This window comes from Triturus cristatus, chromosome 5_1, assembly GCF_964204655.1.
Source record: "Triturus cristatus chromosome 5_1, aTriCri1.1, whole genome shotgun sequence".
Classification (NCBI taxonomy): Eukaryota; Metazoa; Chordata; class Amphibia; order Caudata; family Salamandridae; genus Triturus; species Triturus cristatus.
In genome coordinates, this window is record NC_140587.1 from 417,398,699 (window position 1) to 417,421,381 (window position 22,683).

Here is a 22,683-nt window from a genome sequence, read left to right on the forward strand (position 1 = left end):
GACAGCAGTGACACTGAATTGAATCCTGGTTGGTGCAGTGGTGATCAGTGACTTATGTATTTATAGTGCTATGTGGTCCCAGTTTGTGAGAGATAGCACTACCAATAAGTGTAATTTTAAAATTGTATTACATACAGTAGAAGCGAGGCTGTAGCAAAATGATTTAGTATTTAAATTAAAACAAGTTTTCAAAGTATATATTTTAGTAATATGGAATCAGACTGTACCTAGTACCAGCATTTTAGTACTGTCCATTAAAAAGAAACATTGAAGGACTCAGCTGATAACACCCTTACATTACCTCAGTAAGAATAATTCTTCGTCACCATGAAGTTTCAAGTGTCTCCATCAATTAAATCCCATACTGGCTCCCAAGCAGCCTTAACATTTGGTGATAAACCAATTGCATACAATTAAATTTCTTTCAGTTTCTTCAGCTATTTGGCCCTCCCTAGTCTTCACAGTACAGGAGACCTGCCCACCTTTCACTTTCAGTAAGAGGCAACTCAAGGTACGCATTAACTGTTCAGGGATGACATGGTTGTTTATAAAAATGAAAAAAGCATTAGGATTCGCGCGAACGAGCAAGCTAAGATGGCCGCCCCCAGAGAGCACCTGATCGCGTCTGCCTGATTTTCGACGATTTTATATCTTTAAGGTGCCGTTTTTACCTTAAAGTGTTGGTAGCAGTTCCCCCAAGCCTCTGCTTGCAAGTAAGGTGTCTGTTTCTTCCCTCAACATGACAGAAGGTCTCCATTTTCTCTCCTGCTTCCCCTTCGGTCTTCTGGAGCAGGTACAGCTGAGTTTTCCAGTCAGGGGTGTGGAGCAACATTCAGGAAAGGGCGAGGCTGTGGCCTAGTCACTCCCACAGTCAGTTTTAGCTGCTGCACCTCCCTATTCTGACAGGTTTTCCTTACTATACTTATATTCTATAATTCTAATGCAGTCTACTGCAGAATTTTAATTTAAGGAAATATGGAGGGCAAAAACACAAATGTTCAGCATGATAAAAGGAAGCATAATATTTCTCCACCTGCTTTTAAATCAAAATTGGTGGAATCTAATGAACCTTCATTGTCTCTACTACTCAATGAAATTCAAGCTATTCATTCCAGCACAGATTCTATTGCCTCAAAAATAAAAAATATACGAAAGGACATGGCTAGTCTATCAATGAAAATATCAGACAATGCAATTAAAATTCAAAATAATAAAGCCAAAATTGATAGTTTTTCTCCGCTTGTGGCGAAAATACCTACTATGTCTAACCTTCAACTTGAATTGGAAAACTGTAATAGACAGCATAATGTACGTATCTTTAATTTACCAGACGATATAGAAGTTAATGACTGTAGGTTATACCTGGAGAATTTGATACCTGGCCTCTTGCATATAAAGTTTCCTGAGAAATTTGAAATTGATAAAGCTCACAGGATTCCCTCTCATCGTTACCCGCATCATAATAAACCGCGACAAATGGTTTTTAAAGTTTTACGTCATCATCACTTAGGTGCCGATTCCGATCTGTTAAAAAAAATTACCGTACGACTCGTATCCGTATTTTTTTACGCACGAATCGTACAAGTCCCGTACAAACGGTGAAGTACGATTCGTACGTGAAAAATACATACGATTCGCTTCGGGAAAAGTCTACGAGACGTCCCCGGACAGTTTTACATACAAATCGTAAAACTGAAGTCCGAGCGCGGAAGTACGAATCGTACCGCCCGTCCGAAAACACAAGCGCATGGAAAAGGCCCCGTACGGAGTGAACTTTGTACGACCCCTACCCCAAGTACACTTGTGCCCGGGGAACCAGTCGTACAGCCCCCCCAGCCTCCCCTCCTCCCGCGTACGTCCGCACCGTACCCCCTACCCCCCCGTATGTCCGCACCGTACCCCCCACCCCCCGTATGTACGGACCGTACCCCCAACCCCCCGTATGTACGGACCGTACATACGCGAGGATTGGGGTACGCCTGGGGTACGGTGCGGACATACGCGGGTGGGGGGTACGGTGCAGACATACGCACCGTACATACGCACTGTTGGCCTATGTACGGTGCGTACCCCAACAGCGCGTATGTACGCACCGTACATATGCAATGTTGGGGTACGCACCGTACATGATGACACGTACGTTGTGGGTGATGGCGTGTACGTCGCGTACCGGGCCCCCTTTTCATCGTGCATCGCAGCGTTCTTAGCTTTTCCGGCACTTTTTGGCTCCCGTAAAAATATAGCCGTGCGGAGTGCTGTAGGTACGAATCGCACTTGCTGGTCCGTAAAACGCTGCCTGACTCCGTGCGGACGTCGCGTACGCGCTGTCCAGGATCAGAATTGTATGTTTTTTTTAGTTTTACGGTGCTTTTTACGATTTGTACGGAAATGGTATTTCTATACGAATCGTACTTGCTGGTTTGTAAGGTGGAATTCCCGGGTACGAGTCGTACGGAGAAAACGCTCCGTACGACCATTCGTACCCGGGTTTTACAGGATCGGAATCAGCACCTTAGTGATGATAAGAAAAGCAGCACGTGAAATTCCTTCCTTAATGGTCTATGGCAACAAAATCTTCATACATCAGGACTTCGCAAAGGAAACTGTTAAAATTTGCAAAGATTTCTCTGATCTACGAACATGATTGCGAAGTCTTGACTTTAAATATGGTCTTTTTGACCCTTCGACGATACCAATTTGGAAAGACGGTTTCTCAAAATCCTTTCAGCGCCCTGAAAACCTTTGTAATTTTTGGGATCAGCAACCACAGAGTGCCATGGATACACACAAAACTGCTACCTAAATATTAATTCCATTGTGATTTTCAGCTACCTATATTTTGCAGGGCATCAATGGTACGGTCATGCTTACGAAGCGTGTGCGCGTTTCAACATTGTTATTTTTTTTTTTTTTTTTTTTTTTTCTTTTTTGAAAACCTTTATTTCAAAATTCAGGACACAGCTATTCAGCCGACAGCCTGAAGGTTCGGCAGCGTTGCAAATTAGATACAGTGACGTGTCCCCAATGCAGTTCAAAGAATAATGCAAAAGGTTCAATTTTAAATAAACACAGAAAAAACTAACAACAAACCCCAGCAAGGCAAGGACATTATGAGCCCATGGCGGAGGCCCCCAGGGGAGACCGGACCCCACTCGTCTACTAAGTACAAGACTGTGTACGGAGGAAGAAGGGAAACAGCAGAGGCCCAGAACAATTCCTAAAACCAAGCTGTGCTGGAAAGTAGGTCAGGGGGAAAGCTGTTCCTCGGGAGGTTCCAGGTCCGGGGCCAGACATATTCCCCCCCTGTATTGGTTCCACCGCCCCCAGATGGCATGCCACTTCCGGGGGCGACCTCTAGAGCAGTAGACCGTCTTCTCCCTAAACATGCTCCAATCCATGTTTTCCTTCCACGCGGTCAGTGTAGGGGGTCCCGAGGAGCCCCACAGCCGCGCGATATCCCTTTTTGCTACCATGTTACCCAGAGTCACCCATTGGGTCTGCGCCTCATCGAGGTCAGTGGGCCCCCAGACGTTCAGGAGGCAACACCGCGCCTCCGGCTGTACCGCAGTGCCCGTCACCTCCCCCATAACTGCATGGACTCTCCTCCAGAACTCCACAATGACACCACATTCCCAGATGATGCGCAAGAAAGTACCCACCATACCACATCCCCTTCTGCACAGGCCGTCCTCCGAGTATCCCATGTGGACCAGCCTTGGCCCCGTCACATACACCCGGTGCAGTATTTTAAGCTGCACCAGCCTCAGACGCGACGGGATCGCAACCTCCTTAGGCGAAGAAACCGCTGACTGCCAGTCCTCATTATCCAACTCAAGACCATCCCTGGTCCACTGCTCTCTCAGCCCCAATAGCAAGTCTGCCCGGACGTTTGTCAACTTCTTATATATGAGCGAGATCGTGCTCTCGGGCATATGACCATCAAGGACTCGGTCCTCAAGGGGAGAGGACTCCGGCACCTTCTCACCCTCAACAAGGACTGATCGGAGGGCGTGACGCAGATGGATATACCTGAAATACTCTGAGGGCCCTAACTCAAACTCAGTCTGCAACTCCTCGAAAGACTTCACCCTCCCCTTATGCAGTACATCTCCCACCTTGGATATACCTATCAGATCCCACTTATCAAAGCCCTTCGTGTGCCAGAGTCTTCCCAATCTTTCCGATTCAAACAATGGGGTAGCGAGGGTTAGCCTATCCTTCCAGCCCAACGAGTCAGTCGCCATCTTCCATACGCGCACCGCCACACCTGTGGGCCCCGTGAGGGACGAGTCTAAGGACCGCGAATACAACGCCCTGTAGTAGTTGCCGCCGCGCAGCAGCCACCTATCCATGGCATACCCAGGGCTGAGGGCAGGGCCATAAAACCCATGGTTGATCGCACTCAGCTGCGTGGCCCAATAGTACCGTCGGATGTCTGGGAGCGCAATGCCCCCATCATACCACGGGAGCGTCAACTTTGAAATAGCTATTCGCGGCCGCCCATCCCAAAGCAACGTCCTTTGGAGGCCTTCGACCTCCCGAAAATATTTGGCCGGTACCCAGTCCAGGGTGTTCTGGAGAGCGTAGAGGAAGCGGGGAAGAGACATCATTTTAAACAGGGCCGCACGCCCAACAAGAGAGAGCGGCAGCCTCCGCCAACCTTCCACATCTCGCCTCAAGCGTGCCAAGGGGGGGAGCAGATTCCTCTCATAGCGCACAGCAGGATCCAAGGATATAAAAATCCCCAAATACACAAAACCCTGCTGGGCAACCTGTATCGGACATGTTCTAGGGATCGGTGGGACCTCGCCACTAAGAACGTACAAGTACGATTTGCCCCAATTAATCACAAGCCCCGAATTCCTACCGAACGATGCGAGTACGTCACAGACCACTATAAGTGACTTCTTAGGTGAGGCAAGATACAGCAGGATATCATCGGCATATAGCGAAATGCGGTCCTCATGATCAGACGACCACCGAAGGCCCCGTATATCCGGGTGCCAACGTATCCACGCAGCCAACGGTTCAAGGGCGAGGGCGAACAACAGGGGCGACAGGGGGCAGCCCTGCCGGGTACCCCTACCAAGCTGAAACGGAGTAGATGCTCGTCCATTCACCACCACATTCGCTAGTGGCCCCTCGTACAGCAACCGAACCCAACTCACAAAACCGCGACCGAAACCAAACTTGGCCAGCACGGCCCATAAATATGCCCACTCCACCGTGTCAAAGGCCATCGTGGCATCAAGAGATGCCACAACAGCCGGTTCACGCAGCGTGCCCGCCCTGGCGATGACTCCATGAAGACGCCTAAGGTTCAATGCTGTATTTCGGTGCGGGATAAAGCCAGATTGATCCGGGTGGACTAAATCGCCAAGTACCCTAATCAAACGGGTAGCCAGGAGTTTGGCCAGAATTTTCGGCTCAGCGTTGAGGCGTGAAATGGGTCGATAGGAGGAGCATCTATCTCGGGGCTTACCCTCTTTATGTATGACCACGATCGACGCCAGCCGCTGGTCCAACGGAAGGATCCCATCCCCCCGCGCCTCCAAAAACATGGCGCGCAGATGAGGGGCGACCCTATCCGGGAACAGTTTGTAGAGGTCGATCGGCAGTCCATTCGGTCCAGAGGCCTTACCCGAGTTCAACGCGCGAATCGCCCCCGCCACCTCGTCAACCGTGATGTCACCATCCAAATCGTCCCTATCTATGTCAGAGAGGCAGGGCAACTCGATATCTCGGAGGAGATCAGACGAGTCCTCGGGCGGCCTGTCCGACACAGAGGAATAAACCCTATGAAAATACTCCCCGAAACACTTCACAATCCCCTCAGGTTCCACGATCGCCTCTCCCCCCTCTCCAATCAACTCTGGCACCACTCTATTGACCCGTTCCTTCCTGTCCAACCACGCCAGGAGTTTCCCTGCCTTATCCCCAACGTCATACAGGCGGCCCTGTTGTTCCCTGCTGAGGGTCTTAGCAGCGCTCATCACCAGGTCCCTATATTCCGCCTGCTTCAGGCAAAGCTCATGCAATGAGGACTCCGTAACCTCCTCCTCCATATCCCCCTCAAGGGCCGCAATCTCCTCCTCCACCTGCCGCACCTCGCCATCCCTCCGATTCTTGGCAGCCACCACAAGGGAAAGGGCTTCCCCCCGAAGCACGGTCTTAAAGGCTTCCCACAGCGACACCGCCGAGTCCACGGTTCCCAGATTGTCCTTAAAGTAATTATCTACCTTCTTTACCAGTGCGCTGCGCATCTTGGGGTCTCGGAAATACCATGGGTTGATGGGGGCCACCCTCCCTCCTCCCTCCCGACCTAGATCCAGCCGGATCCACACTGGCGAGTGATCAGAGATACCGCGTGCCATGTGCCTCGCCTCGGATATCAACGAGGCATGTGCGGCCAGAGTGAGCAGGTAGTCAATCCTGGAGAGGCTACCATGCGCCCCGGAGTGAAACGTGTATTGACTCTGTGTGGGGTGCCGGAGCCTCCAGCAATCTATCAGACCAAATGTATCCAGGAAGTCTGGAAGCCATTTCTGAGCCCCCCCTGTGTCCCTGGGCGGGTATCTATCCAACAGTCCGGAACCCACAGCGTTGAAATCCCCTCCCACTACCAGCATTCCCCCCGGGAGAGTCAGCAAAGCCCTGCCCAGTTCAGCAAATGTGGAGGCCTGCAGGGCCGGCGGGACATAAACCGAAACCAAAACCAAAGTCCTTCCTTCCCACCACCCCGCCACCGCCACAAACCTCCCCCTATCCTCAGCAATGGTGGAGTCCACCTCAAAAGGCAGCGATGCTCTAACGAGGATGCCCACACCCCTGGACCCAGAAGAGAATCCCGAGTGTGCGATGAATTTATACCCCTTCCTATTCAGGGCATAGCACGTATTGCCTATGAGATGCGTCTCCTGCAGCAGGACAACATCTGGCATTGAGCGTTTCAAAAATTGCAAGACAATCCCCCTCTTGATGCGATCCCCCAAACCATTAACATTCCAGCTTATAACACTTAAGCCTCTACCCCCCATCCTCAAACGGAAAGAGGCCCACCCCACACCCGAGGCGCCACCATGGAACGTCCCTGAGGATAATCATCATGCCTTGCAGAAATAAACCCCCCAACAACAAACTCAAAATCCCAAAAACTCCCCCCACCCTGCACCCCTGCTGCAGCTTAAAAAGCCCCCCCAACTTGCAGTGTGCCTGTCGCCCTACAAAAACAAAAATCTACAAAAAGTACCCTAAGGGAGGAAAAGAGCACCCCTCGTCCTCCCGCAACCCTCCACAGTTACTGCACTCTGTTCAAATCTTCTAGTATGGTTAAATCAAGTCAGGTCGGCTTTGAGATATCAGCCCTGTCCATTCCGGCCACTGTCTCCATGTTCGGCTGTGTCGTCCCCGGTCCGTCGCCGGGGCAAAGCGTCCAGCCATTCGTCGGCCATAACAGGAGAGTCAAAAAAGAATGTCCGATCTTCATGCACCACCCGTAGTCTGGCGGGGAAAAGCATGGCATACTTCAGGTCCAGTTCCCGAAGTCGCCGCTTCACCCCCAGGAAGCTCTGTCTCTGTCTCTGCACATGCTGGGTGAAGTCCGGATAAAAATTCACCGACGCATTCTGGAAGGGGACTGGGCCCGTCACCCTCGAAGCTTGCAGGATAGCGTCCCGATCTCGAAAATGAAAGAGCCGGGCGACAATCGGCCGCGGCGGGGCACCCGCCTTGGGCCGCCCGCCCGGCACCCTATGGGCCCTTTCCACCGCAAAAAACTTCCCAAGGCCCTTAGGCTTAAGATGATTGAGGACCAAATCTTCCACAAGCAGGTCCGTCGAGGCCTCATCCGAGGACTCCGGGACCCCGATGACGCGCACGTTATTGCGCCTGGACCGGCTCTCGAAGTCCTCCAGCCGGCGGGCGGCGAGGTCACTCTCGGCCCTCAGCTTCCGGACCTCGTTCTGCAAATCCGCGACATCATCAGCGAGGCCCGTGGTCTTGTGGTCCAGGTTCTTAACTCGTTCGTTTGTCTTGCCCAAGTCCGAGCGGATCAAATTGACATCCACCAGGATGGCATCCACCTTATGCGCCAGGGCCTCGAATTGCCTCCCCATCGAGGTCTGCATCCCATCAAGCGCGCCCATGACATCCTGCAGGGATAGCTCCGGTGTCCCAGGCGAGTCCTCCTTCTGGGCATCCGGCGCCTGGCTCGGTCCACTCGGCGATGTTTTCAGGAGGGCGTAGCGGTCCATACTGTTGACTTGGGAATACGTTCCCCGCCTGGTGGACTTAGTCTTCAACCGATCCCCTTCTGCTTTGCCCGACATAATGGACTCCAGGCAGTCCAATGCAGTGAAGACCGCTCCCTCTCAGAGAGAGGAATAAGGAGTGAGCAGGTCCGCCTTGCGCTGCCAGAGTAGCCCGCCGAGCGTCTTTGGGGTTATAAAGCCACCCAGAGCTCTACAGTGTCCGGGCAGACAAAGGGAACGAAACCGAAAGTGAAAGAGCGAGGGCCTCCGTCCGACAGTTCACACCTCACCAGGCCGTTGTTGATCAACTAGGAGTCGGGCATCCTGCCAACTCTAGCCCCTGGCATCTCCGGGAGTTAGGCCGCAATCTTCGCCCGTCGTAAGTCCGGTTCCCGATGGGCGATCCGACCGCGGATAGTATCAATCGCCTCCCTGACAACTCAGCAACACGGTGCCATTCATACCGTCAGGATTAGAGACAGGATAGTCGACGGAGGGCGCGAGGGTCTCGGGAGCTCTAAGCTCACGCGGCCATCTTGGTCAAGCGCTAGGCTCCTCCCCTTCAACATTGTTATTAATGTTTAAATGTTGTCCTTTTCTATGTTTGTACATATCTTTACTTTACTTTTTCTGTTTCCTTATTGTTGATTATTAGAGCTACTTTTCATTCCTTCATGCCTTAAAAACTCTTGCATCTCTTCTTTCTTCTCTACATTTCCTTTTCTTCAACATGGCTAATTTCAATAATATTAAAATTGTATCCTTAAATGTTAAAGGTTTAAGACATCCTGTGAAACGTATAAAATGTTTAGATTGTTTATGAGGACACAAGGCGGATATTTGTTTTCTGCAAGAGACTCATATAGATGATACAGTTTTAGATTATAGAAAAAAAATGGGTTGGTACTGTTATATCTTCTCCCGCTGTTCATAAGAAAAATGGTGCTGCTATTCTTCTAGCAAAGAAACTAAATTTTTAAATACTGAGTAAATCCTCGGATTCTGAAGGGCGATATATTATAGTGAAACTCAAAATCCAAGATACAGTTATGTTTTTAATTAATGTTTATGGTCTAGCCACAGACGACCCCAATTTGTGGTCTCTCATTACCACAGAAGTGCTCAAGTTAGGCAATATTCCAATTATTGTTGGAGGAGATTTTAACCTTATATGTGACCCTTTATTAGATAGAATATCCCAAACTAAATACTGACCACCTAGAGCTTTTTTTTTACACTAAAGTCTTTTTTTTAAATCAACTAAGTTGGTTGATATTTGGCGGTTGCATCACCCTATTGAGAAAATGTTTACCTTTTTTTCAAACCCTCATAACTCTCACTCCAGGTTAGATTATCTTTTAGTTTCTTGTCAATTAATTTGTTCAGTTACCTCACCACATATCCATAATATTGATATTTCCGACCATGCTCTTATTTGTATAGCTTTACAACTTAAACCAAACTCTCAAGTTTTACCCAGATGGCATATGAATACTCATACTCTCCTTAGTGAATATAATAAACCAAAAATGTTATCAGCTCTTCAGGATTATTTTAATTTTAACCCAGAAGGCTCGACATCTTTGGTTACTAGATGGGATGCATTTAAGTCATATATTAGAGGGACATCTATCTCTCTTATGGCTCATAAAAACAAATCTTTCAACTCTAAAATTAAAGAAATAGACAAACAATTTGGAAAATTTGAAAGACTTTTCATAACATCTAAAGATCCCCAAATTTAAATAAAATTGCAAAAGCTGTGTTTTGAATTTAACTCAATATTAAGCAAAAGAGCTGGTATAAAAATTTCTAATTGTAAAGCTAAGTTTTGCTTTAATGCTAACAGATCTGGAAGGCTCTCAGAAAACTATTTACAAATTAAAAAAGATAAATCCCAAATCAATTCAATTCATGGTTCCAATGGAAAGAATGCATTATCGCTAATGGATATTGTTAATGAATTTTTGAATTATCACTCAACCTTATATAATAAACCTAGTTTAGAAAACCCTTCTCTGATTGACAGTTTTTTACATAAATGTGGAGTACCTAAAGTTTTGCAATCAAACAAAGACAAATTAGACCCACCAATATCAATGGAAGAAATTGAATTGGCTATTAAATCCCTTAAACAGGGTTAATCTCCAGGTACCGACTGAATTCCTGTAGAATTTTATAAGGAATTTTCCTCACAACTTATTCCTCATTTATTTAAATGTTTAACATTTTTTGGTGCTTCAGGCTCAACCTTAGGTTCCTTTACGGAACCTTTGATTATAGTTCTTCCAAAACCTAATAAAGACCCAGCCATTGTATCGAATTATCGTCCTATTTCTTTAATAAATCAAGATTGTAAACTCTACTCTAACATGCTTGCAACCAGGTTGACTTCAGTATTAGATTCCCTTATTCATTCTGATCAATCTGGTTTCATGAAAAATAGATATTCAGTTAATAACACTAGAGTCTTAATGCATGCTATTCAACAAGGGTCCTCTTTATCTTTACCAGCTGGAGTGCTTGCATTGGATGCTGAAAAAGCTTTCGATAAAGTTCATTGGTAATTTTTATTTCATACCTTATATGCATTCAATTTTGGTGATCTATTTATTCGCATGATTTCTGCTCTATATTCTAGCCCTTCTGCTCGACTATTAATTAATGCAAATTTGTAATCAATTTTTTCTTTTTTGAGGTAACAGACAAGGCTGTCCCTCGTCACCATTGTTATTTCTCCTTGTTATCGAACCCTTACTTACTAATATTAGAATATGTGGTGGTAGAGGTGTGGCACAGCGGCCGGGGCAGCTGACTCCGGAACCCGGTGGCTCACAGTTCGATCCCCGGTGCCGGCGGCAGATCAGCCCAGCACCATGTGACTCTGGGCAATAGCTCCCTAATCTTCCCGACGGCCCCCAGCGCCTTGACACCCTCGGATAATTGTTCGCGCTTCACAAATACTGGGCATACTGGACAATACTGGACATTTTATTAATATCACTAGTATTAATATTAAGGATCCAATAAACAATGAGGGGGCCCCAAAGAGCAAATTAGAGGTAGAGACTATGGGGAAACTAGTTCAATGCAAAAAGAAGGAAACTCTACCCTATATATGAAAAAAGTACACAGTATCAATAAATATTTTTAAGTGCAGACTAGAGGCACACAGAGGAAAGGAACACAAAAAAATGTGTATACATACATATGTACACAACCACTTCGATTAATATTTCATACAAATTATTTTTATTTTGTTGATTAGGGTAATTTATATATACAAATATAACACATTAAAGACATTTAATATAACAAAATTGAGATAAATAGACAAAAACACAGGTTCCCACTCGGAAAAAACAGTGAAAGAAAAAAGATCTAATCACATATACATTCATTCACAACCAACACACACATTCATCAAAACACCCATTCATCAAAATTCCTACAACTGTGCTGTTTGTGCTGGAACTGAATAAGTGGTACAAGGGGAAACCCAACCCTCAGAAGGTTCTTCACAAAATTACTCAATAACATGAATGAGTATAAGAGCCTTGGTGGAATTGGGATTTCAAAGAAAGACAGTTTAACTAGATGTTGAGTCCGGTATGGAGAGCCAGGAGGGAGGGGCCCTTAATATTAAGGATGTTATCATTAAAACATTAGTATATGCAGATAATATACTTTTGTTTATTAGCAATCCCGAATCTTCATTTTCTCCATTAATAGAGATTATTTCAATGTATTCACAGATTTCAGATTATAAATTAAATACTAACAAAACTTAATTTTTTCCTTTAAATCTGCTTTGTACCCCTGATATGCTACCTTTACAAGAAATAATTTGGCAAAGGGGTAACATTCAGTTTACCAATTCTATAAAAAAAACAATTACATAAAATTGCGAATCTATTATAAACTATATTAAAGAAAAATTCTCCAAATGGTCTGCTTTACATTTGTCATTAGTGGGGAAAATGAACTCAACAAAAATGTTAATAGCTCCCAAAATTTTCTATTTCTTAGCTATGATTTCTAGTCAATTCCCTATGCATAAGACTGTTGATCGGCATTTTTCTTAATTTCTTTGGAATAATATAACAACTCGTATAGGATACAAAGAATTTAAAAATAGCTAAATGTAATGGAGGGCGTGGCCTGCCTGATGTTTTTAATTATGATAAAGCGTTTATATTAAAACAAAGTTCTCTTTGGTTTCATCATTTCCTTCTTACTAATCCCCCTACTTGGCTTCTTATAGAAATACATTTGATAAAGCCATTCCCTCTGTCTACCTTGTTAACGATGTCCAATAAATCAATACTACTTAAGAATTCTAGAATTTTGAGCGCTACAAAATTAATCTTCCAAGATTTAAACGCTCTTTTTTAATCGACTATTACATATTCTTCTGCGATGTCATTATGGCATAATCCTAAAGTAAAACTATCTCAATCAGTAAAATTTGGAAATTCATGGATTAACGCTGGTATTTTTTATTTAAAGGATATATACCATAATAATGCTTTTTTGTCATTTGATGAATTATGTCATAAATTTAGCTCATCTCCTTCTGATTTTTTTAAATATTACATTTTATGTAATTCTATTCTAGATTCCTTCCCTAATAATTTCTCTTTAAATATTAACTCAGATTCCATAAAATATATTCTGGCAGTATCTTCTTCATCTCATACTGTTTCATTAATTTATAAAAAAATGGAATAATTTTCAAGGAGACAATATAGAGTTGATTACATCGTTTTGGAATAATTAACTTTCAACATCTTTTTCACATGATACATGGAGGAAAATATGGTTAAATAATATTTCTGGATGGCTAACATTTTCACTATATCAAACAAACTCCTTTATTCTTTTTAACTGCTTATGGACTCCGTTAAAGTTATTTCAAGCTAAACATTGACCTACTTTGAATCTTTGGCATTGTAAATATTGAATTTTCTGAAATGCTATCATTTAATATTTTGATATGCAAATCGATAGCTCTTTCTACAAAACTGTCTGATTTGAATTGTAAACTTTTGAATTTCTTATTGTCAGCTGCTTTAAAGTCTATTACTCCATGTTGAAAAGATGTGTCCATATTATCGTCCCATGTTTGGTGGTCTTGGATTATTTTTACTAGAAGAGGTGCTAATTTATCTTTTTCTGGCATTGTTCATAATAATCCTTCTTATCATTCATTTTGGCAACCGACTGATGATTATATTACTTCATACCTATATTTGTATTTTTTCTCTCATAATTATAACTCTTATGTGGATTTCATATGTAGCTCTGTCAAGAAGAAATTTGTGTCAGTTAACAATATTATTTTCTGTTACTTCCCATTTCTTTTTAATTGGTTATTCTTCAAAGTATATTGTACCTTTTATATTCATATTTATTGTTTTTTTTAATTGAAAGATTCCTCAAGGTACTTAGTCCCGTGATCTTTTCTGTATTGTTCTTGTTTATTACAAAACTCAATAAAATATTTTGAACACACAAAATGAAAAAAGAATGGGAATGTCAGTCACCATAGATCCCACCTGCTTCGATCTCTATTTGCATGCATATTTACTTTGCTAGCACTATAGCCTATATCACCCTAACTGTGCGGGGCACAAGTAAAACAGGGGCAAGATGTGGAGTGTTTTGGTTTAGTTACACAAAGGGGCAGACAGCTGATTTGGGCCTTAGGCCCAGAATGAGGACCCAAAGGAGTAGGCAATAGCGTGTAGGTATCACTGGTGGTGCAGGTGAGGTGGCACCATGGCCCATGGGTGTGAGGGACCAACTATACCCTAATTATGGCTAATTGGATGCATTAGGGTCCTATGCACTCTTATAGTAATAGTGTTGCTTTGGGCCTCTGGGCAGTGGCCCAAGGAAGGGAAAACTGAAGCAGAGGATAAACATTAGGTTGGGCCTCAAATGAATAGCAGGAGAGGAGCATGAGAGTAAATTTGGGAGTTATTTTTTAAACAAAGGGCAGAGGAGACAGTCTGCATGCAAGGAAGTAATTAATAGCTATAATTAGAGAAGCAGGAGCAGTGGCTCAGGGGTTTAGGAGTGTGAGGGCCCCAATGAATCACAATTCTGTCTGTCTTACTTTACAAAATGGACATCAGGGCTCATATTACTGCCTAGCACTGGACGATGGAGTCACCTGGGTGGCTGGCTGGGTCTATGGTCTTAGTCGGATATGTGGCTTGATGTTTTGGAAGATTTGTTTGTGTGGGGGAGCTGTGCCCCTTTTCGGATCTCCAGGACACTTATGGCCTTCCAGTGGGTCACTTTCTGCTCCATAGCGCTATTGTTTGTAAGATTCAGGAGTGGTGGTGTGCTGACGGTGCAGAACTTCTGGAGCATGATTCTATGTGCCTTCTCTTTCTTATTACAGGTCCCACTAAAGCAGTTGCATTGCTTTATAGACCATTGTTGGGTGGGACACAGCGGCCACTGATGTAACTCTGGGCCTGTTGGGAGACGGACTTTGGGTCCCCTCTCTCTGATTTCTCCTGGAGGAGAGTTCTAGAGTCTAGTTTCCGGGTGTCCAGGATCGCTCGTTTTAAACATATCCAATTTGTTTATCTTCACCAGACCTATCTGATCACCACATTGTATTCATGCTATGTTTCTGTCTGCTCCTTCGGAGTACCCCCGCTGCTTCACCGCAGATGTTGACTTTTATCATATGGTTTGGTTGTGCTCATTATTACTTCCTTATTGGTCCACGATCATGCAGGTAGTGCAGGGAGCCACGGATAGGGAGCTCCCGGTTAGCCCTGAGTCGTGTTTGTTGGACCTTCATGGACATTCGGCAGCTAGGAAGACAACTTATAGGTTTCTGGATCTAGTTTTAATCTTTGCTCGTCAGCAGTTGACTATGAGCTGGAAATCTCCTGTGCTCCTGATGCTTATCTCTGGGAGTTGAAACTGTTACGCTGGGCAGATTGTGACCAGGAGGCGATCCATCAGGAGGAGGCAAGGGGAATACAGAAGGTACCAACACTGCCTGCCGGGGATGCCAAATTATTAGCGTGTCCGCCGGTGGGCCGTGATGGTTGGGGCCTTTTACCTGGGTCTGTTTCGGGCAGTGCCTCTTTAGACTCGGATGTTGATGTTGCTACCTTGGTAGTCAGCAGCCCCAGGGAGCGACCTACCTCTCTCCCTGATCCCTCGCGATTGACCTTCACTTCAGTTTTGGATGTTGATGCGTGTGCCTGTGCAATGTCGTAGATGTGTGCGAGGTGGGTGTGGTGGATACGGCTCCTTACTTGCGAACATGCTATTTGCATGCTTCTATGTTTCATCGCAGGGATTGGTCTTTCTGCAACCGGAACTGTTATTTTATCTCCGTTTTCTCACTATACCTATTATACCAGCGTTTACTGTGGATTTTGTTGATGGATGCAGCCCTCTACCTAGTCTGCTGACGTTTGTTTTGTGTGTATAAATCAATAAACAATATTTAACATAAGAAATATATATTACTTCCTAGCATTAGAGCTGAGGGCATTTGCTGCAGTGAGGCTGGGGGGTAAAAACAGGAGTTAATTATTTCCTGTGAGTGACTGAGCCTGTTTCAACATTGGAGGGATGACCAGGCATGGTGGGCAAGGGACAAAATAGGCAGAGAAAACCATCTGTAATTCAGGGCAACATCTTTCATTAGTATTGCAGGTGCAGTTGTACTGGGGCCTAGGTGTGCGATGGGCTCTTAACACCCTAATAATAGGGATCAGTGTTTGTTGATCATTTTCTATTCTTTTGTTGGATGCATTAGCTCTTTTATAAGTCTCACATTTAGTGTGGATTAGGAGCTACAGAAAAAATCCCCCTTAAATGGTCTCATAACCTCTGCCCCTGCTCTCAGCCACGTCCCTACCCCAATACTTGCTATAAAGTTCTGTAGGGGGCATGCTTCAAAACATTTTACTTGGGTACTTAGTGGGGCGGGGCTCAGAGCTACAAGGTTTGAAGAACTCTTGTAAGAAGCCCTTTCAGAGGGCCATGTAGCAAGAATGGGCTACTGGGCCCAACCGTGGGGGTTGTGGCAATTTTACGCCTCTGCTCCCTGCGTAACTGGACCACCTACGTAACTCTCCCTTTCAGCACCCGACTCTCAGTGGTAGTGCCGGTCAAGCAGTCCAAGGCTCTTTGAAGTGCAGGTAAGTGTGGGGCATACATAGGCACAAGACAGAGTACATACACTAATTGTCGAGTCAAATATTTACTTTTATGAAAAAACAAGTATTTCAATTCGCTCAAAACATAAAGGCAACACACTTAATAATATCCACAATCTTTTAATGTTGGAGCACCAGCATCATTCTGGGTGGTATCCCTGAGTCGCTCCGTCCTTTTCTTGTGAGGCTGGTTATTCCCCATTCGATACTGGATGCAGCTTCGAGATTAGGCCCACAATAGCCCCCAAGCAAAGAAGTCTAAGTTTGGCCCTAAAACTCAACTTCAGCAAGTCCCCAGCAATTTGTTAAAGTCCCCAATAGTCCTGCAGGCCTCAAAAAGTATTACCTGACCTGATAGCAGCTGGCAAGTGTGGGAGAACTGGGGCATGTCTTTGTGGGCTCTGGTCTCCTTATGCTGTGGGTGAGCAACCTCATACAGTCTTTTCCTGAAGACACATTGTGCCTCAGTATCCAGACAACCAACATCTGTGTCAGATGTCCTTCTCCACGGCTCCTTGTAATCAGTGAGTGAGCCTCATAGCAGCCTAGGCATGATGATCCAGGGCAATGGCTCTACCTTCCTGGGTAATGGCCCCTCATCCAGCCAGCAGACCTTGGTCCTTACTCCTGATTCCAACAGCTAGAAGTCTTGGTGATCTTCTCCCTGATGAACGGTGGTGTTAAATCAAGAGTGGGAGTTACACTCCCACTTTATAGCCAAACTTCAGACACAAATGTGATTTAGTGTCTGGTCCTTTGAAATTTGGGTTGTGGGTGTCAGGGTCTTTGAAGTGTTCTATCTTCTGCCCTGTCCTTTGTAAAAGAGACAGCCTGCCACAGCAGAAGTGGCTCCAATTCTGACTGACCGACAATACAGGCAAGGGAGTAACCGGGATCACACCTGACAGTCAGCCTCCTCTAAAATATGCCCGGTCCTCCAAGTCTGTCTTACCACGAGACAGGTGTAGGTGATGGCACACATGCATGATCCGTGTTCGCCTATGACCGAAAATCTGTACCAAGGATCCAGATTTCCACACAGCTGGAACACTCAGGGCGGTGTGCCCGTCTGTCACCATGCAGGGGCCTTGTCCGTACCAACACTTTTAATCTAAGCAAATACATCTGAAACAAGGCATAGCCTTTTAGAAAATGTTTACTTAATTATTTACCTCCTGTATCAGATTGACTTTTCTGTTGATATATTCACTATGCAAGCTCACTCTTTACACCTCATATCACTGATGTTGACAACACAGGATTGTATTTCTTTTTATGTTTCTTTGTACACATTGTGTTTAATCTGTGCAAATGTGAGGCGCTCTGACATCTTCCGGGCCTTGTTCACACTTATACAATACTTTTAAAATAAAATGTAGGAAATAGTTACAGAAAAAAGTTAAGTCTATTTTCAAAATTGTTATACAGTGCACTTTATGTATTACCTTTTATTTCCTGCCTGCGTTCTGCAGGAGAGCATGTGTGGTGAAGATTGAAGTGTGGGGCAGAGTTTGGCACGCAACTGTTCTGTGATTGGACATCTGCATCTAAAATTGAGGCATATTGCTGGAGCAGCAGCTATTTTTAAACGAAAATTTATTAATTGCCTTCCCTATCTTTCCCAGATGTGGCTAACACGCCCAAGTCCCTCAAAGCCACTTCTTATGATTTTGTTTTTTAAAACATGTTTTTATTGGCATTTGTTAGTAGTTTCGTTACATATCAGTGTTGGATGGCAATATCGCAGAGTACATGTTTCCAATCAGGTGAGATCAATCATCACGTTCACAATAACCTTCACCACACTTATGTGCAATGTAACAGGTGTTTGCCATACTATATAATACAAACCAGGGAAGGGGGGGGGGGGAACTAGGGGCAGTCATGGACTATCAGAGAAGGGTCAGCCAGACTACATCACAGGTGGTCCGTAAGGTAACTGGTGAAGCAGCGCATTGGGAACACCTGGCCGGGGTACGACTATGCAGGTGGACATACGGCATGGGTGCAGGCCCCGTAGCAGCGGGGATAAAGCCACTTCTTATGATGATGATATTTTCATCTTTCTTCCTGAAAGCCGTCTCTGGGGATGCCCATTTACCCCTACTTACCATCGTCAATGTCTCCCTGACTCAGAGCATCTTCCCAGAAGCTCGAAAGTCTGGTCAGAGCCTCCCACTCCTAAAGAAACCTACAACAGATCCTGATGACTTTGTCAGTTACTGGCCCTTCACTCACCTATGGTTCATTGTCTAAATCATTGGAAAAGTAGTCTGGGGCAGATTTACAAGCCCCTTGCGCCACTTTTGCGTCACTTTTCCAATGTTAAAAATGACGCAAAAGCGGCGCAAGGGGCTTGTAAATAAGCCCCTCTGTGTTCAACTCGAAGATCACATCAGTCCTATCTCCTGTACCAGTCTGGCTTCAAATCACGCTGCAGCATGGAGCCCACTTGATCACAGATGATAGGCTCTTGATATTGCTGGACCTCTCAACTGTCACCGACACGTTCAACCATCATACTCTCATAAGTCTCTCAAGTCGCAAATGGGATTTACCAGCAATGTCCTTCACTGGTCCTCATTTCTTTCCAACCAACACCACTTTGCTCACATGGGCACCCTCAGGTAAAATAAATCCCTTCCAGATGTGAAGTCCCCCGGGGTTCTATGCTGTCTCCTGTCATCTTTAATCTTATATGGAGCCTGTAGGTGCTCCTTCTACAGATAACAGGATCAGGATTCACCAATATACCAATGATACACACTCTACTTGAAAGTCTCCTCTGCCTCAGACATCCAAAGCCTCAAACACTGCTTGCACATCATCCATAGATGTCAAATGCCTACCTTGAGCTCAAACTAACCAAGACAGAATTCTAATTAGTTGCCATCAATAACAAACAAGATACAGTACAAACCGGCCTCAATGACATGACCCTTAACAGCTTCAAACCTCAGCTCTTATTGAATGCCAAATCACTTGGATTCACCCTGGACACAAACCTCTTCCTCAAGGAACACATGGCCCAAAAAAAAACATTTGGACTGGAGCCAGCTCTCTGTTCTAAAGAAAATCAAACCACTGCTTCCAGAAAAAAAATCAGAACTGCTGTTCAAACCCTTGTACTGTTGCATTTGGATGGTAGTAATGCCCTACTTGATGGCCTCCTGGACTACACACTGGTTGGGGGAGATCCTGCATGCCGCAGCATGTCTCATCCAGGGCCTGAAGAAATATGATCTCATCACCCTTCACCCTGATAGAACTCTATTGGCTCCTTTTGCCAGCCCACACCATCTTCAAAACCAGGGTATCATTTACAAAGCCATCACAACCAGCATCCCCGCTTATATTGCAAACAAGGTCACCATCTCTGATAGTTTTTAGGCACACCAACAGCCAGGACATGATCAGACATTAGAATGAGAAGTGTAAAAAAAGAATAAACAAGACAACAAGCCTTTCCCTATTTACACCCAGGATCTGGAACAATAGCCCTATATCCGTTAGGACCACCCCAACACTGCTGTATTTAGAAAGTTTAGGAAAGAGTTGAAGATTCACCTCGCTAAAGAACACTACATCATAATGCATAAACTGTCTTCAACTAAACTTACGCTTCAATTGCTCTCCAGCTTTAAACTTGTCTTTGACCATGTACAGTGCACCACTGTATTTCAGCTAGGTGTGCGCTATAGAAATAACATATACATGCACAAAATTTGCTGCTCCTATTCTCTCCTACCTAAATCCCACTTGCATGCTGCAGGAAAACGTGCGCTGTGAAGATCAGAGTGTGGTGGAGTTAGGCACTGAGCTGCCCTGTGATTGTACAGCTGCAGTTTAAATTGAGTTTTTTTTGCTGGAGCATCAAGACAGCAGAAGCACATTTCACAAAGAGTACACAGAATGTATCACCATCTGGCCATGTGGTAGGGGGTCAGCCACCCTCTGTCCCCAAAGGTAGGCCTGGGTGTTAAACACCGCTCCGCTTACAGAGTTCTTCCCCACTCCGCGCTCCACGTAGAGCGTGGAGTTCCCAAAAACTCCGCTTAGCGGTGGGGAACACAGTTTTGCCTCTCTCGCTGCTCACCAACGTTAAGTTGGCGAGCAAGGAAAATCCAACACTGAACAACCTCCTGGTGAGATTTCTAAATGGGGCGGTCGCTGCAGCTCAAGTAGAACATCTACTCGAGCGGCAGAAAGAAGCTGCGCCCTCTTGCGCTGCCGTGAGGCAGTTCGCACTGATTTTCCACCACGGGACAGATGCCCGGCACTGAAAATCAGTGAGCAGCATGACTAACCTCACTCCGCCCCTAGCAGAACTCTGCGGAGCGCAGCAGAGTACTTTTTGTAGAACTCCGTGATCACCGCTCAGGTCTAGCCAAAAGTAATCTGTTAGCTCATTGCAGACTGCTGGAACTTGGGTTCCTTTTCATTATGGGCTAATTATAAGATCTGCTTGCATAGATTATTTTACAAGCGGGTGGCAATGACAAATTTCCAGCAGCCAGACCTATATTCTAAGGCCATCAGACGATTTCAAGTTGTAACAAAGTGTTAAGCATTCCCCTAAGCCTCTAAGGGTGTTTGCTTTTTTGTATTTGTATTTGTATTTATTGGCATTTGTAAAGCGCATCAATCATCCCAAGGGACATCACGGCGCTAGGACGTGTTTTAGTGCAGTGCAGGTTGATCAATTGATAGGATCAGCATCTGGGGAACAGGGTGGTTTTCAATTATTTCCTGAACAGCAAGTAATCATCTGTCAGACGAAGGTCAAGGGTTAGGTTGTTCCAAAGGACCGCAGCTAATTTGGAAAAGGACCGGTCGCCCATCCTGACTTTGGATGTGCGTTTGACTGAGGCGAAAGCTTGATGACACGATCTCAAGTTACGCGAAGGGACAGAATTGCAACTTATATTGCAATATATGTGGCCCTTTTTATGCAAGGTTTTATGCACAAAACAAAGGAGGTTGAAACTAGCTCTCTGGCAGACTTGTAGCCAATATAATTCCTTCAAGCAGTGTGATGCTGAACTGTATTTTTTTTTATAACATATTAATTTTGCGGCGGCGTTCTGGACCACCTGGAGTCTAGAGAAAAGATAGTCGGCCATGCCAACATAAAGGGCGTTGCCGTAGTCCAGTCTGCTCAGGAGCAGAGCCTGTGTTACCGTTTGTCTGCAATTTAATGGGATCCAGGGAAAGAGCCGTCTGAACAATTTCAGTGTAGAAAAGGCTTTTCTGCACAACGTGCGTACTTGGTCCTGCATAGATAGGGTGTCATCAAAAATGATGCCCAGATTTTTTGCTGCACATTTGGATTCAGGGGCGGTGCCTAGTGCCTGGGGCCACCAGTAATTGTCCCAAATCGCATGGGCACCCCCGAAGAGCAGAATTTCAGACTTCCCGGCGTTTAGTTTTAAACAGTGCTGGGACATCCAGCCTGCGAGTTCAGTAAGACAGTTTATTAAGTTGTTCTTAGCCTTGGTATTAGTCAGTCTGTTTATCAGAGAGACCACCAATTGAGTATCATCGGCGTATGAACAGATGTCAAAACCCCATTTTCTACTAATATCCGCCAGAGATGATACATACGCATTGAAAAGGGTGGGACTTAAGGTAGCTCCTTGCGGGACTCCATACTCAATGCTCTTTGAGGTGGCTGTACAAGATCCCATTTGAACTGTTTGGGTTCGATCTTTCAAAAATGAGGCGACCAATGACAGGGCTTTAGAATATGCCCCTTTTTAGGTCTCGCCTGACCCAGCGCTTGCGCTGGTCTGGCGAGACTTTAAGTAAGGGCTTCAAAAAATGCTACCGCCGGCTACAGCTTGCAGTGCATGTGCGCGGGCGCGCGCTTCAGCAGAGGCGCCATATGGCATGCCTTATGCTCATTAAGCGCATCGCTCGCCGGGCGCTCGATCGCGATCGCGTACACTTTCACTTTCGCACCGCGCGACGGCCGCGCGCATACCACTCGAGAGACTACCACTGCCACCCCGTGGCCTTAAATAGCAACGGCATCTCCTGTATTTAAAGGCTTGCAGGTACCGGTTGTGTAATTCAGTGATATTATGCAATAATAAACATTGATATTATGCAATAATAAACATTTTACAATAACTATGTGCAGATCGAATTCTTCTCGGAAACCAATCCCTTTGTCAAGCCATGACAACCCCCAATGTGCTAAACAGTTTAATATTACTAAAGTTAAGATTGTA